Source organism: Pristiophorus japonicus, chromosome 22 (genome assembly GCF_044704955.1).
Source record: "Pristiophorus japonicus isolate sPriJap1 chromosome 22, sPriJap1.hap1, whole genome shotgun sequence".
NCBI lineage: Eukaryota > Metazoa > Chordata > Chondrichthyes > Pristiophoridae > Pristiophorus > Pristiophorus japonicus.
The window spans coordinates 28,285,823-28,303,068 of record NC_091998.1 but is presented as its reverse complement, the minus strand read 5'-3'; the positions used below and the strand labels follow the sequence as shown (position 1 = coordinate 28,303,068).

The window sequence follows — 17,246 nt, the reverse complement described above, 5'->3', positions numbered from 1 at the left end:
GTGGACCATTTCCCATATCTCGGGAGCCTCTTATCAACAAAGGCAGATATTGATGCGGAGATTCAACATCGCCTCCAGTGCGCCAGCGCAGCCTTCGGCTGTTTGAGGAAAAGAGTGTTTGAAGACCAGGCCCTCAAATCTACCACCAAGCTCATGGTCTACAGGGCTGTAATAATACCCGCCCTCCTGTATGGATCTGAGGCATGGACGATGTATAGAAGGCACCTCAAGTCGCTGGAGATATACCACCAACGATGTCTCTGCAAGATCCTGAAAATCCCCTGGGAGGACATGCGCACCAACATCAGTGTCCTCGTCCAGACTAACATCCCCAGTATTGAAGCACTGACCACACTCGGTCAGCTTCGCTGGGCAGGCCACATAGTTTGCATGCCAGATAAGAGACTCCCGAAGCAAATGCTTTATGTGGAGCTCCTTCATGGTAAACGAGCCAAAGGTGGGCAGTGGAAACGTTATAAGGATACCCTCAAAGCCTTCCTGGTAAAGTGTGACATCACCACTGACACCTGGGAGACCCTGGCCGAAGACCGCCTGAGGTGGAGAAAGTGCATCTGGGAGGGCGTTGAGCTCTTCGCGTCTCAACGCAAAGAGCGTGAAGAGGTCAAGCGCAGGCAGCGGAAGGAGCGCGCGGCAAACCAGCCCCACCGACCCCTTCCCTCAATGAATGTCTGTGTAGCAAGGTCTGTGGCTCTCGTATCGGACTGTTCAGCCATCAAAGAACTCACTTTGGGAGTGAAAGCAAGTCTTCCTCGATTCCGAGGGACTGCCGATGATGATGATTAAACCTTCTCCTCTTTTACCTCCTTGCAGGAAAGGATTGTCCACAATAAGAGGAAAAGGGAGAGAACGGGAGGAAGCCCTCAGTCTATCTTACATTTGTCAAGCACAAAGGAAGGAGCCTGAGGCGAAGAAGTTGAGGGCAAGGGTGATTTTGACAGCCACTGGTAATGGGTGTCCACCCCTTTGAGCTGCAGGTCTTTGACTACCTGGTGCAGTAGCCTGAGTCTCCTTTGGTAATGCTGCTCCGTCATGTTGAGGTAGCTCATCCTCTGCCTATAGACCCTGTGCTGGGGGTAATTTTTTTTTTAATTTCAAAATATACTTTATTCACATAAAAATTTGCACAATACATTGGAAAGCAGTTCAGTACATTTGGATGCGGTCAGCAATTCCATACAATACATTTGGATGCTGACGTCAGTTCCGTTCAATACATTTGCTTGCTTTACATTTCGAGGTACAATCCAGGATACATTGTAATACAGTCATCAAATTACGTTACATGAGGCACTATACGGTACATGGAATGGGTGAGGGTACAGTTACATTTCTTTGCACCATACATTACTAAACAGAACTTGCATTATACATGGCACTACATAGGTGTTTTCAGATCATGGTGCTCTATGTATACAAAAAGTTTACAAGTACCGCCCGAGGAAAGTTTTATACTGATTCCAGCCCCTAGGTTTACCGTGGCGGAAGGGCTTTAAGCTATGGCTCTTCCCCACCGTGCCTTTGTGGCGACTGCACCAATTTTTAGTGCGTCCCTCAGCACGTACTCCTGGATCTTGGATTGCGCCAGTCTGCAACATGCAGCCGTGGACATCTCCTTGCTCTGGAAGACCAGCAAGTTTCGGCAAGACCAAAGTGCGTCTTTCACCGAGTTGATGGCCCTCCAGCAGCAGCTGATGTCTGTCTCGGTGTGTGTCCCTGGGAACAGCCCGTGGAGCACAGAGTCCTGTGTTACGGAGCTGCTTGGGATAAACCTCGACAGCAACCACTGCATCTCCTTCCAGACCTGCCTTGCAAAGGGGCAATCCAGAGGGAGATGGATGACTGTCTCGTCCGCCCCACAGCCAACTCGGGCAGAGTGCCGTGTCACTGAAACCCTGGCTGTGCATGAAGGATCTGACGGGTAGGGCCCTCCTCACCGCCAACCAAGCTACGTCTTGGGTGCTTGTGTGAAAGCTCTGGCAATGAGACGTTCTGCGAAATGAGTTCGACAGTTTGCTTGGGGAACCACCCGACAGAGTCCGCCCTCTCCTTCTTTCGTAGGGTGTCCAGGACCTTACGTGCTGATCACTGCTTTGTGGCCTTGTGGTCAAAAGGGTTTTTTTCTGAAAAACTTTTCCACGAAGGACAGGTGGACAGGCATGGTCCAACTGGTGGGGGCATTTTGCGGCAGCGTGGCCAGACCCATCCTTCGCAACACCGGGGACAGGTAGAATCTCAGCACGTAATGACACTTGGTGTTTGCGTACTGGGGGTCTGTGCACCGCTTGATGCAGCCGCACAAAGGTGGTCATCAGGATGAGGGCCACGTTCGGAACATCCTTTCCTCCACTGTCCAGAGATTTGTACATCGTGCCTCTGCGGGCATGGTTCATTTTGGACCTCCAGACAAAGTGGAAGACGGCCCGGGTGACTGCCGCAGCACAGGAATGTGAGATGGGCCAGACCTGCGCCACATACAATAACACCGAGAGCACCTCACTCCTGATGATCGGGTTCTTTCCTGCAATGGAGATGGAGCGCAGCTTCCACCATTCCAGTTTTTGTTTCACTTTGGCGATACGCTCTTCCCAGTTTTTGCCGTCCGCTCCGAACCATATTCCCAACACCTTCAGGTAATCTGCCTTAACAGTGAAGGGAATAAAGGATCGGTCAGCCCAGTTGCCAAAGAACATGCCTCGCTTTTGCTGCGATTGACCTTCGCTCCCGAGGCCAGTTCAAACTGGTCGCAGATTGTGAGCAATCTGCGGACCGACTGCGGATCTGAGCAAAAGATGGTGACGTCGTCCATGTACAGGGAGGTCTTGACCTGAGCGCCTCCGCTACCTGGGATCGTCACCCCTCTAATGCCCACATCCTTCCTGATGGACTCTGCAAAGGGCTCGATACAGCACACAAACAAGACAGAGGAGCGAGGACAGCCTTGCCTGACTACAGATCTGATCGGAAAGCTTTCAGTTTCCCACCCTTTGATCGGAACTGCGCTACTGATGTCTGTGTTGAGCAGTTGGATCCAATTGCGGATACCCTCTCCAAACCCCATTTTGGAAAGCATGTTCATCAGGTATGTGTGCGATATCCTGTCAAAGGCTTTCTCCTGGTCTAAGCAGGCCTTCACCCTCCTGTCCCGCACGTAGGCGATCGTATCCCTGAGTAGCGCGAGGCTATCAGAAATCATCCTGCCAGAGACAGCGCAGATCTGGTCCGGGTGAATCACCAGCTCAAGAGCAGACTTGACCCCGTTGGCGATGACCTTTGACAGGATTCTGTAGTCCACATTGAGCAGCGAAATGGGCCACCAGTTTTTGATTTCCTCCCTCTCCCCCTTCTGCTTGTAGATGAGGGTGATGATGCCTTTCCTCATCGATTCTGACATGCTGCCAGCCAGAAGCATACCCTCGTACACTTGCAGCAGGCCTGGGCCCATCCAGTCCCACAGAGCCGAATACAACTCAACCGGTAAGCCATTGCTTCCAGGAGTTTTATTCGTCTCAAAGGACCAGACGGCCTTTGTCAGCTCGTCCAGAGTTAGCGGGTAGTCCAGACTCTCCCGCTTGCTGTCATCTAAGACCTCTGAGATAGACGACAGGAAAGACTGGGAAGCCGTGCGGTCCAGCATAGAAGGATTTGCTGATCCTCAGCATGTCAGGCTGTGAAGACGTCACAGAACCGTCGTCTTCCTTTAGGCTGGTGATCTCAGAGCTCCCCCTGTGTACCTTTTGGAAGAAGAAATGCAAACACATCTCACCCTGCTCGACGGAGCGGACTCTGGAGCGGAAGATGATTTTGGAGGACTCTGAGGCAAAGAGCGAGGCTTGCTGGCCCTTCACCTCTTCGAGTTCCTCCGCGACATCGACCCCCATCGACTGCAGCAGGAGCAGATTTTGCATACTCTTGAGTTGGGACAATTCTCTCTCTATCCCTCTCGCCTTCTGAACACCTTTGAGGATGAAGAACCTCTTGATGATTGTCTTTATTGTTTCCCACCAGTGCATCGGGGAATCGCACAGGGGTTTAACAGTTCTCCAACCTTTGTAATCCCTCTTGAGTTCCTCAACGTTTTCCGGAGTCAACAGTTTCACGTTCAGCTTCCATATCCGTCTGTCAACTTTCTGGTTTTCCTGTGGGTGACAGTCTGCCAGTAGGAGGCAGTGGTCAGAGAAGAACACCGGCGTAACATCGGTGGATCTGACCTTGAGCGTGTGGGACACAAACAGGAAGTCTATTCTGGAACAGACGGACCCGTTTGGTCTTGACGAGGTGCTCCATCTGCAGGGTTGCTGAAGACATCCCACAGCTTGGCATCTTTTACCGTGTCCATCAGAAGTCTGGACGTGGCATCCAGTTTGCTGTCTGCTCTGCTGGATCGTCCTGCCGCATCGATGATGCAGTTGAAGTCACCGCCCAGAATGACCGGCCTCGACATTGTCAGTAGCAGTGGGAGCTGCTGGAAGAGGGCCAGCCACTCGTTCTTGAGAGCTGGGGCATAAACATTAATTAACCTGAGAGGGGAATTTTTGTACATTACCTCCTTAACCAGTGATGGTGAAGTGGCCTCCCTGCAGCAGAATGCCCAGGCCGGAGGACCGGCAGTTGTTGCCTCCTGACCAGATGGATGTCCATGGGCCCACCATCGTGACCACTGCCGGTAACTGCTGAAGTGCGGCAGACCGCACTCCTGCAAGAACAGCAGGTTTGCTTTGACCTTGGCGAGGTACCCCAAGGTGGAAACACATCGCGTAGTGGATTTTACGCTACGCACATTGATGGATGCAATTTTTATATCCATTTTAAAGTTGGTGGTTACAGTTCAAAACATTACATTTCAAATAAACCGTCCTTTAAGTCGGAGACCTGCCCAGTGGCCTGTTCCTGCATACATAGATTAACACTATAAAAGTCTACTTCACCTGGGCTGGGATACGGGTCGTCCTCTGCCGTGAGGGTGCTTCGACCAGGGGGACTGGTGCAGTGTTGTCAGGAAGTCCGATATGTCCTCTGCGCTGTCCTCGCCTGGTGTTGGAAAAAAAAATAGAAACATAGAAAATAGGTGCAGGAGTAGGCCATTCGGCCCTTCTAGCCTGCACCGCCATTCAATGAGTTCATGGCTGAACATGCAACTTCAGTACCCCAATCCTGCTTTCTCACCATACCCCTTGATTCCCCTAGTAGTAAGGACTTCATCTAACTCCTCTTTTCATCACTCACAACGTTCTGGAGCTGGGGTGCTGCGTTGCTCCCGGTATTCCAGAGGTGAGGTGTGCTGGGCACTTCACTGCTCCCATTGGCCTGGAGCTGGGTTGCGTTGGTCGCTTCTTCGCTCCCGGTATTCTGGAGCTCGTGTGCGCTGGGCACTTCGCTGCTCCCGGGTTCCCGGAGCGGGGCTGCACTGGTCGCTTCACTGCTCCCAGTCGCCTGGGGCTGTGGATTGGCGTTTTGCCTCTTGTTCTGGTGGCGGTAGTGAGGGATTTTGTCTCACTGTTTGTCATCAGATGAGCCGCTGCCGCTGCCGCTGCTGTCTGTCGTGGATGTTAGCCGCCTCTTCCCTTTCGTTTCAGTAGGGGCCCTTGCTTGCCTCTTTTCCTTACGCTTGCGAGCCTTTTTCTTGACTGTCTCCCATCCCGCTCCATCATCTGCTGCCTCCTCGTTCATGTACTCGGTGTGCTGGGGGAGGGCTTCACTGCTGGGTGCTGGTGTCTCGCAGCTCGCCGTAGCAGGCTTCTCTTCCTCCCTGACTTGTTCAGAGTCCACAAGGGTGGTTGCTTCTTTGCACTGAGCGTTGGTGGGGGTGGGGGGGGGGGAGGGTGTAGGTCTCCTCTGGAGCGTTGTGTTCCTCAGTTTCCTCCTCCTCCTCCTCTCGTGCAATGTTCTTTGCTGCCTGCACGTAGCTGAAGTTGCGTTTGGGGCAGTTCTTGTAAAGATGCCCAGCCTGACCACAAAGGTTGCAGCACTTGGTCTCTTTACAGTCCTTTGTCTGGTGGCCTTTGTTCTTGCAGTTGCGGCAGATGATTGTTTTACAGCTTGCCACCACGTGACCTTCCTTCCCACAGGTCCAGCACACGTTGGGTTGGCCAGCGTACACCATGTAGCCCCGATTTCCTCCGATGGCGAAGCTGGAGAGGAGGTGCAGGATGGTTCCGCTGGCGTCCACTTTCATGGTGACCAGGATCTGGCGCTTGCTGGTCCAAATTCCGTGGAAGTCTTTCAGGTCAATGCTGTTTCCTGCCCCATCGACATACCTGCGAGGAATGTCAGCACCTCAATGACCGGGATGTGGGGGTTGTACATGTGCACTGTGATAGTGCGCGTCCTCTGCAACGAGGGTGAACAGTCAGCGTTGACCGCAATGGTTCACTCGCCTCCTTCAATCCCCTCAGGAACTTTGGACATAGGGTGACATTTCTCAAGGATCCTGTGCTGGAGGTAATGCCTCCAGTGCAGTGGAGCCCTGCACTAATGCCCTCTGCCCTGTGCAGCATGAAGTAGCTCAGGAGTAGCTCTTGTTGCTGGTGTGGCTGGTTCTGCTGCTCCTGCGGCTGTTCCTCATCAGACTCTGAGGACCAAGGTGGGAGAGCATAAATCGTTCTCATTTTGATTGTTGATATACCAGTTCCATTTGAGTTGACAGAAGCAATCTGTCAATGGTCAGAGATGTTTCTTCAAGACAGTTACAGTGATTAAAGAACTACAAACAATTCCAAAGTGTATGAAGCTGAAAAGGCTATTCCAAACACTGAAGACTACAGCTTCTGAGCGTATGTGTGTGTGTTCGTGTGTGTGTGTGTGTGTGTTCAACAGATACTGTTGACGCTTGCATGAAATTGGTATGGAGAGAATTTGACACCAGCTTCTTGCATCTAATGTGCACATGTAATGCATGGGAAGTATACGTGACACATGAGAGTGTTAAAAAATGAAACTTGTATCATGACAAACACAAAACACAACTTTCCTGTAAAATCTTTCTCATCAGTATACATGCGCTGACCAATTTATTTCCCTCCCCCACCCCCATAGTTGCAATGGCAGATGGATAATCTGTCTGCCATGACGAGTTACTGCACTTGCCAGAGCTGTGAACGTGCATCTGTTTTTCCCATGTTCGGAGCTTCACCAGTTATTTTTGTATCTCCTGAAATTCCTATTGCCTGACCCATTGCCATGCCATCCTTCTCCATCACCTCTCCGTTATCTACCTCTATGGAACTGCTCTTGATTTTATTCCGACCTGTCTGAACGCAGCCAGAACATCTCCAGTAATGATTTATCTTCCCGCTTCACCACATCACCTCCAGAGTCCCCCACTGTATATACCTTGGGCTGTAAGATAAGTTGCATTTATACAAATGCAGTTGTAGTATGTGCCATACATTTCAGGCAGGTCCAAGGTTCAATCCCTGGTCTATGCTCAGCTAGCTGCTTTCATTTAGAGTGGCAGATGAGTGTTACAATTGACCTCCATATTCTTGGATTGAATAAGGAAATTAAAAAAAAACACCTATAACCCTTGCTGCGAAGTACACATGTGGGTATATGATGGCGCGATCATATTCCATTGAAATCTCCAGGCCACACAGTGAAGTAGCTTGTCAGCATGTCTAAAGATGGTTTCAGATTGGTCTTGGAGGGGTGCTTGCGTTCTGAGTTCCTCATGTATAGGTCTCGCAATTGGTGGCAACCCCATCATAAACTTGTAGGATTTTCTAAGACTGGCTGCCAGGAAAACTCAGTAAAACAACAGGCTGATCTTAACAAATGCGGCGTGTTGCTCATTGCTCAATACTAGTGTGTCTGGAACCGGTTGCACAAACACATTTCTAAAAGTGATGTAAAAGCAGCCATTTAGCTAAGTACTGCAGGGCTGCTGGTACCTGGGGAAAAATAAATAAGAATTTCATTATCTCATCCATCTTGTTTACAATCATTAGTTTTCCGTTTATTGTGACCGTTGCACTGCAGAGAAGGGAGGAGAAAGCTGGCACCAATACCTGCATGCCACAATTAATTTTGTCATTTAACAGTTCCTTTTTAAATGTGTTCTAGTAACTCGTTAAAATTTATAAGCTTTGTAACCTTTTCGTTTGAGATTCTTTTCTTCAGATTGTCTTTGGTACACAGGAGTGATGTGTGGTTGTTTTAACAAATAGTGGTTGGATTGTACATTGTTTCATGAAATTGTATACAAGATGAACAGACTTCATTGCTGTCCCTTGCCCAATCCAGGATTTCTGTTTTCGAAGCCAGGTGCTCTGGATTGATGGGGCACGTGACTGGCAAAGTAGCCTATTAATTCTTCAGGTTATAAACCTCACTTGTAAAGTTGATGTAAATTTTGACAGCATTTTGATAGTCTTGTAACACAATGTCTGGCCCATTTATAAATTGCTCCACTGTTGTATTGTGAACTTTGCCGTCTTTATCTTGTGTATTGGCACCTGGAGTTATTCTGCTGAGCTTACTCCTGGTGTGTTTTGAGTATACTCGTGTACATAACATGCACAGGGTCAGCTCCAGTTACCAATAAGACAAACATGCATGTGCGTAGTGCCTTTTTTTAAAAACTACCCAAGAGAAACGATAAGAAAATGGAGAAAGTAATTGGAGTTGGAAGCCTAGATTAACATTTTGATTGAAAAGATAGTTTTGAAAAGGTTGCTAAGGGTTGAGGGAGAGATGGAAAGATTTAGGTAGGGTATTCCATTGTAGGGAGGAGGTGGCTGACTGCGCTACTGTCAATGTTGAGGTGGGGGGGGGGGGCGCTGTACAAAAGGCCCAAGTTAGAGGACCTGAAGGTACAGGGAGGAGGCAACAACGATAGGGTGGATAATTATGACAGCAAAGCTAGAAAGTGATTTTTGAAGTCGAAAGTTAAATTGTGTTGCTTGACGGAGCAAGTGTAGGTCAGCAAGGGCTAGGGTGAGGAGTAACTGGGACTTATTGCAAGATAAGATGTGGGCGGTAGTATTTTGAACAAGTTGGTGTTTTTGGAGGGTGAAGGATGGGAGGCTGCCAAGGAAGAACAGGGTATTCATAACCATCTCACCTTCCTGCCTTCTTTAAATTGCACCACTGCTTCCAGAAGCAACTCTGTGCTTTGAAAGCAATGCGGTGTGTAAACAAGACCTTTGTGACGTCCAATCCAGTCGCCCTCTTCACAGCCGCCACTCTCTAGCACGCGCTGTACCTTGAAGGCCCTGACCTGCTGATGGTCCTTGCAGGTCGGGGCCGCTGTGCCGACTTAGCTGCAGACTTGACTTGAGCACCTGAACATCACAGCTATAACCAAGGAATGGCCCATTAACTAACTCGTCCAAGCAATATGAAGACAGCGCCATTCTTAAATTTACAAATCGATCCTTATTTTGCTATCAAACTGTTGCGTAAAACTAAATGTGGACTCCAAGGTACCGTGCCACCAGGTGCTAAAGCACAGTGTTTGCACTGGTGTGTTTAGACATGTAGCTGTACAGGATTAAATATAGGACAGCGGTTGCAATGTAGCACTGTTAAAGGTCCAGGTCGATGATTGGAGTTGGGCAGGTACAGCAGGAGCAGTGATGTTGGGGCGCAGGCCAAGAAGAGGCGAGGGCCCAGGGGCAGCACGGGCCAGGCCACATTGCAATGTGTGTGCGCACTAGATCCGTGCAGCAGAGCTGGTCTCCAGTCGTCCTAGTTTTAATCCAAATCCTAGCTCTGTCAGCCTGTGTGGTGGCTGGTGTGCAACGGCCACCACACGTTAAAAGAATCCATGCATAGGCATCTTCTACCCTCCAAGATGCAGTTCGGGACTTGGAATATTAGGTCCTTCATTGAAACACCTGTGAACTCCTCCCTTTTTGGCGTGGAAGCAAGTCATCCTCGATATGAGGGACTGCCTATGATGGTGTAAACAAGACAGTCTTCTTCCTTTGGACTCCTATCTATTCAACCAAACTTTCAATCACCTCTCCTTAACTCTTATAACATAGCTCCATTATTCTCTATTATTTTTTTCTCCCTATGTAAAGTACATTGGGACATTTTCTACTTTGAAGGCTTGATTATACATGCAAGATGTTTGCTGCTGGTGTGTAGCTCAGCACTGCACCTTTTTAAAAAAAAATTTGTTCCTGCGATGTGGGCATTGCAAATTGCCCTTGAGAAGGTTATGGTGAGCCACCGTCTTGAACCAGTGTAGTCCTTGTGGTGAAGGTACTCCCACAGTGCTGTTAGAGAAGGAGTTCCAGGATTTTGGCCCAGCAACGATGAGGGAACGGTGCTATATTTCCAAATCAGGATGGTGTGCAGTTTGGAAGGGAACTTGCAGTGATAGTGCTTGCTGCCCTTGTCCTTCTGGCAAGTTGTTGTAGGGCAGTTTGTAGATGGTGCACACTGCAGCCACGGTATTGTGCAGAGTGAATGTTGGAAGGTGGTGGATAGAGTGCCAATCAAGCGGACTGCTTTGTCTTGGATTGTGTAGAGTTTCTTGAGTGTTGGAGCTGCACTCATCCAGATGGCAAGTATTCCATCACACTCCTGACTTGTGCCTTGTCGATTATGGAAAAGATTTGGGTGTCAAGAGATGGGACACTCGCCACAGAATACCCAGCCTCTGACCTGCTCTTGTAGCCATTTATGTGGCTGGTCCAGTTAAGTTTCTGGTCAATGGTGTCCGCCAGGATGTTGACGGTGGGGTATTCGGTGATGATTATGCTATTGAATGTCAAGGGGCGGTGATTAGACTCTCGCTTGTTCAAGATAGTGATTACCTGGCACTTGTATGGCACAAATATGTGGGATCCAGGGCAAAGTGGCAAGTTGGATCCAAAATTGGCTTGGAGGTAGGAAGCAAAGGGTAATGATTGATGGATGTTTTTGTGACTGGAAGGATGTTTCCAGTGGGGTTCTACAGGGCTCCGTACTGGGTCCCTTGCTTTTTGTGGTATCAATGATTTAGATTTGAATATAGAGAGTATGATTAAGAAGTTTGCAGATGACACTAAAATTGGCTGTGTGGTTGATAATGAAGAGGAAAGTCATGGGCTGCAAGAGGATATCAATCTACTGGTCAGGTGGGCAGAGCAGTGGCAAATGGAATTTAATTCAGAGAAGTGTGAGGTGATGCACTTTGGAAGGACTAATAAGGAAAAGTTATACACATTAAGCAGTAGGCCACTTAATAGTGTAGATGAACAAAGGGACCTTGGAGTGCTTGTCCACAGATCCCTGAAAGTAGCAGGCCAGGTGGATAAGGTGGTTAAGAAGGCATACGGAATGCTCGCCTTTATTGGCCAATGCATTGAATATAAGAGCAGGGAGGTTATGCTTTAATTGTGTAATACTTTGGTTAGGTCATAGCTGGAGTACTGTGTGCAGTTCTGGTCGCCGTATTTAGGAAGGACGTGATTGCACGAGAGAGGGTGCAGAGGAGATTTACTAGGAGGCTGCTTGGAATGTAGAATCTTAGTTATGAGGACAGATTGGATAGGCTGGGTTTGTTCTCATTGGAACAGAGGAGGTTGATAGGAGATCTCATCGAGGTGTACAAAATATTGAGGGGGCTGGACATAGTGGATCGTAAGGGTCTATTTCCATTGGTGGAGAGGTCTATTACGAGGGGGCATGGTTTAGAGGGGAGTTGAGGGGGGGCTTCTTTACACAGAGGGTTGTGGGGATCTGGAACTCGCTACCTGGAAGAGTGGTGAATGCAGAAACCCTCACCACTTTTAAGAGATGGTTGGATGGGCACTTGAAGTGCAGTAACCTGCAGGGTTACGGGCCTAGAGCTGGTAATTGGGATTAGACTAGATAACCTTTTGTTGGTCGACGCAGATACAATAGTAAGTACTGCAGGGAATCGAATACGGCCAGGGTGATCTCCCAGACTAGTTTCGATCGCCTGGATGGGTCGGAGAGGAATTTTCCCAGATTTTTTTTCTCACTAAATTGGCCTGGGTTTTTATCTGGTTTTTGCCTCTCACAGGAGATCATATGGCTTCAGTTGGGGTGGAGTGTAGATGTTTGTAGTATAAGGGGTGTTGCAGTGGTGTGGGGCAGATTGGTTGGGCTGGGTGCTCTTTGCCTTTCTGTTATTCATGGGTTTGTACGTAACCTTTGGGGCTGCTGACGAAGGGCCGAAATGGCCTCCTTCTGCGCTGTAAGTTTCTAAATGTTTCTTGCCACTTACCTGCCCAAGTCTGAACGTCATCCAGGTCTTTCTGCATTCGGGTACGGATTGCTTCATTGTCTGTGGAATTGCGAATGGAACTGAACACCGTAAAATCATCAGCGAACAACCTCACTTCTGAGCTTATGATGGAGGTCATTGATGAAGCAGCTGAAGATGGTTGGGCCTAGGACACTGCCCTGAGTAACTCCTGTAGCGATGTCCTGGGGCTGAGATGATTGACCACCAACAATCGCAACCATTTTCCTTTGTGTTAGGCATGACTCCAGCCAGTGGAGAGATTTCCCCCTAATTCCCATTGACGTTAATTTTACTCGGGCTCCTTGATGCCACGTTTGATCAAATGCTGCCTTAATATCAAGTACAGTCACTATCGCCTCACTTCTGGAATTCAGCTCTTTTGTCCATGTTGGCACCTCATTTTTAGATACTCCTGGCATGCTCTTCTGCACTCTTCATTGAACCAGGGTGGGTCCCTGGCTTGATGGTAATGGTCGAGTGAGGGATATGCCGGGCCATGAGGTTACAGATTGTGGTAGAATACAATTCTGTTGCTGCTGATGGCCCACAGTGCCTCATGGATGCCCAGTTTTGAGCTGCTAGATCTGTTCTGAAACGATCCCATTTAGCACGATGGTAGGTCCATACAACACAATAGAGGGTATCCCTCGTGTGAAGACGAGATTTTGTCTCCACAAGGACTGTGTGGTGGTCATTGCGACCAATGCTGTCATGGACAGATGCACCTGCCACAGATAGATTGATGAGGACCTGGTCAAGTAGGTTTTACCCAATATGTTGATTCTCTCACCATCTCCCACAGTCCTAGTCTGGCAGCTATGTCCTTTAGGACTCTGCAAACTCGGTCAGTAGTGGTGCTTTGTAGATTGTGGAAAATCTACTCTTGGTGATGAACATTGAAGCCCCTCACCCAGAACATATTCTGTGACCTTGCTACAGCTGAGGGAGGGTGGTTGGTGGTAATTAACAGGAGGTTTCCTTGTCCGTGCTTAACCTGAAGCCATGAGATTTCATGGGGTCCGGAGTCAATGTTGAGGACTCCCAGAGTCACTCCCTCCTGACAATATACCACTCTGCCACCACCTCTGGTGAGTCTGTCCTGCCAGACAGGACATACCCAGGAATGGTGGTGGAGGAATCAGGAGCATTGGTTGAAAGAACACTGCTGGCATGTATAAACCTATTGTAATGTCAGGACTAGAATGAGAATATTGCAAACATGCCTCTATAACAACTCTGCATGCACAAGATTAAAGATTTAATAGGGTGAATTCAATATAATGGAAACCAAATTATTTAACAAAATTTCCATTAGAAACAAATCCACATATAAAACAGGCATAAAATGGAAGATGGGTACAGTAACAATATTCTGGAACTGCATTGCAAACCACGATGTTCTAAAGTGACCTCTATAATGCTAAATGTGCCATCTGTAACATCACTAACCACAAAGCTTGGCGTTGATGTTGATTCAGCTATCGGTTCTTAAGCAGTTAGTAAATTTTCAAATATGGATTCTCATGACCGTTCATCAAGATTGGAATACTTGGGTGATCAGATTTCCACGGTGTTGCATTACTTGCAAGCATCGCTTTCCTATTTTTAATGTTATTGTGTGCCACTGGTCCCTTGTTGGAGGGCCAATAGAAAGAGCTGCTTGGTTTCAATGCTTCCAACTTGCATTCTCTGGGCGCATAAAAATGTGGGTCTTGGCAGAGATATGGATTTTGTCCTTTTTATATTACAGTGCCATAGATGATGTATGTATCATAGGCCTGGCATTTGCGGCATTGCATCATTGTAAAAGTGGCTATTATTTACAATATAGTAAAAGTTCTTACTTGCTGACCTACATTGGCTCCCGCTTAAGCAACACCTCGATTTTTAACATTCTCAACTTGTTTTCAAATACCTCGCGCCTCCCTATCTCTGTAATCTCCTCCAGCCTTACAATCCTCCCAAGATATCTGCGCTCCTCCAATTCTGGCCTCTTGAGCATCACTTCACCATTGATGGCTGTACGTTCAGCTGCCAAGGCCTTAAGCTCTGAATTCCCTCCCTAAGGCGCTCCTTAAAATCTACCTCTTTGGCCATGCCTTTGGTCACCTGCCCTAATATCTCTATGTGGCTCAGTGTCAAATTTTGTTTGATAACATTCCTGTGAAGTGGTAAATGTGCTATATAAATGCAAGTTGTTGTTGTTCTGGGGGTGGGGAGGTGGGGGTGGAGAAAGCTTTGTTGTGTTGCTTGAGGGTCCTGTTAGACTATAAATCATCCTATTTATACCATGGGGTGGATTCCACATCAGCTGGAATAGAATTTTTAAAACTGCACATTATGATTTTTGTTGTTGAAATCCATACTTTAATGGCTGCCATTAGCAACATTTGTGATGGGAACTTCAGTGCCTCCGTTCGGAGCCACCAGCAAAAACACCCCGGGATGGGTCTTGAATCCTCTGGAAGATCCAACTATGCCTTGTTGGGTGGCAGCTCTGTAAGGTTAAAGCAGCATGAGAAGGTGATTGTAAGAAGCACAACAGATTGTTCTTCAGTTAAATGTATAATATCAACAAAAACAACGTGCTTTTATATAGCGCTTTTAACGTAGTAAAATGACTCCAGTATCCCTCTGTCTCATTTCTCTCTTTTTCGCCCTCTTTCCCCCCCAAAAAATAGTATCTCTTGATCTTGAGCACCTCAACCTGTCAGGAAGAGCCGACTGATCTTTGTGATCCCAGTCTGTACCATTCCTGGTTTCATGGCTAGGTGAAATAGTATAGGGTAGGGGACCGTCCCGCTTTTGTGCTGTCTCACTTGGTGCTGCTGTTGATGAGCAGGCTGAGGTTAGAAACCTGCTGCTTGATAGGATCCTGGGTGTGAATGTTTGCTGAGGTTGGAAATTAAACAGTGACTTCACTGTAAACCTGTTTAAAGATAACTTTGTAGAGAATAGACACCGAACATAGTTCTTAAAAAATATATATATATTTTGTCATGGAAATATATTGTATCAAATAACGAATAGAACAACACAGACTCCATTCTCCCTGCACTGAACTTCGGCACTTAATTGGTTAAGTAATCAAAACTTCAAAGCTGCTCTGTGTTCTGCCTTATTGCTTTTGTCAAAACCTGTTGATGGTAAACTAAAGTTCAACAAAGTCTGGTCTGTTGTGAGTTTGTATTTTAATCAGAAAATGAGTACGGTACAGCATTGGCTGCATGCAGCTTTCAATGTGCAGAACGGTGAAGGAATGGAGGTATTTAAGCAGTGAAGATCTCAGCAGAGATTGCTTGCTGGGAGATGGCAATATTCTTATGCTAATCAAGGCCTGAATGTGTGGCAGAGCAGCCGAGCAAACAATAGCGCTGGAGCCAGAAAGTCTGTGCTGCAGTCTAGCAGTGCTTAAAAGGCATGTCAGCCTGGGCGCCTAGGGCAGCTTTAGAGGAGGGGCCTGCGGAAAGGGAGAACTTACTCTCGACTCCTTCAGCCTTCAGTGTAATGGGAGGTGGCAAAGAGCCAACAGTCTGAAAGGCTTGCTGCACACGATGAAAGGGGGGTAGAGACGCAGTCTAGGCATGCTTTCATTAGAAGGCCATTTGTTTAAAAAGTCTCCGATTACAGCTTTAAAAACATTGGTTTGGCTGCCAGACATCTTTCTTGGTATGTGCTTTTTACTTAACCAAAAAAGTGGTCTTTTGAAAGTCGGTCCCTGCCATGCTATATACTCATTTGTTGCTGTTATTGTTTCTCATTGGAATAGGAGTCATTCTGAAAGTTACAAGGAAAAAGTGAATGAACTTGTTTCTCAATTTTGCAAATAGATTTTCACAGCACCGATACCCGGGTACGGTGGTTTTCCTTTTCAGAGCGAGCATTTATGCATTTTGGCAGAAACCACCGATAGTGATTCAGTTGAGGCACAACATGTTTATTTTTTTTATTTCTGAGAAAATGAATAACTGGGGCCAGCATCTTGGATATGTGTTGGAAGGTAGGATTATTTCTGCACCTGATACTAAGATAATCTGAGCTCTCCTCCCTCATTTATTTCCCCAATAGTCTGCATTTAATTGATTTGCAATTTTCCGTCTTTGATAATCTACCTTGGGCAGGGGGTTGAGTAAATACTGATCTAAACGACAATCTAATAAAAAAAATTGCAACTCTTATTTCTTTCCCGCCCCCCCCCCCCCCCCAAGTTTTACCTCCACCTTGTTGAAAATACCGTGGAATCCTGATAAAAATCGTGATTACTGTGTTGGCGTGCCAAGAAGGTCTCTACTTCAAGCCGGCAGGCTGAATGGTGCATGAAGACAAAGGAAAAGAGATTTTTTAAATGGAGAAATTTGGTATTGTCTTAACTATAACAGTAGACTTAGTTTATATCTGTATCAAAGAGGGAACCGTTGCATAGGATATTTAGGCAACAAGTGAACCCATCCAAATAAAACACCAGGACCACCAGGATGAAGCATTAGAGAGGAGATGCATGGTGCACCGAGGACTGGGAGAGACAAACAGCATTGGAATAAAGAATAGTTCAGAAATAGGAGGGATTAGATAGGGGAAATGCAAGGCAGACTAGGAGGGTTTAGTGTGCTTGTGTGTAAATGCCCAGAGCGTGGTAAATATAGCTGGTGAGCTGAAGGCACAAGTTGCCATGTGGGATTATGGTATAGTGGTTATAACTAGAGGCCTGGCTCAAAGAAGGGGTGTAATGGGCAATTAATATTCCTGACTACAATGAATTTAGGAAAGATAGGGAAGGGGAGAAAAAAAAAGGAAGGGTGGCAATGTCGATCCAAAATACTGTTACAGCACTAGAAAGAGGTGGGGATGGGGGAGGCTGCCAACCTGCTGCCAGGAGGCAGGTTGGCAATCTAAATTGTATAATGAGGCATGAAGCCTCTACTTCAACATACTGCAGACAGCCGGGGAGCCCGGAGCTCAGGATTCCCGGTGGCTACAACGAGACAGTCTTGGGGAGCAATCCTTGTGGGCCGGGAGGAGCAGG

At 47.5% G+C, this 17,246-nt stretch overlaps 1 protein-coding gene across 5 annotated transcripts in view; it reads left to right on the top strand.

Moving 5' to 3' along the window:
• Positions 1-17,246, top strand: part of bmpr1aa (bone morphogenetic protein receptor, type IAa) — a 249,730-nt gene that overhangs the window by 128,946 nt on the left and 103,538 nt on the right. Inside the window, exon 1 of one of the 5 annotated variants that reach the window (XM_070865842.1) lies at positions 15,867-15,892. The exons of the other annotated variants lie outside the window; for them this stretch is intronic. The gene's annotated coding sequence lies outside the window, so the exon portion shown is untranslated. Of the gene's footprint in view, positions 1-15,866; positions 15,893-17,246 lie in introns of those variants that run through there. 5 annotated transcript variants of the gene reach the window in all.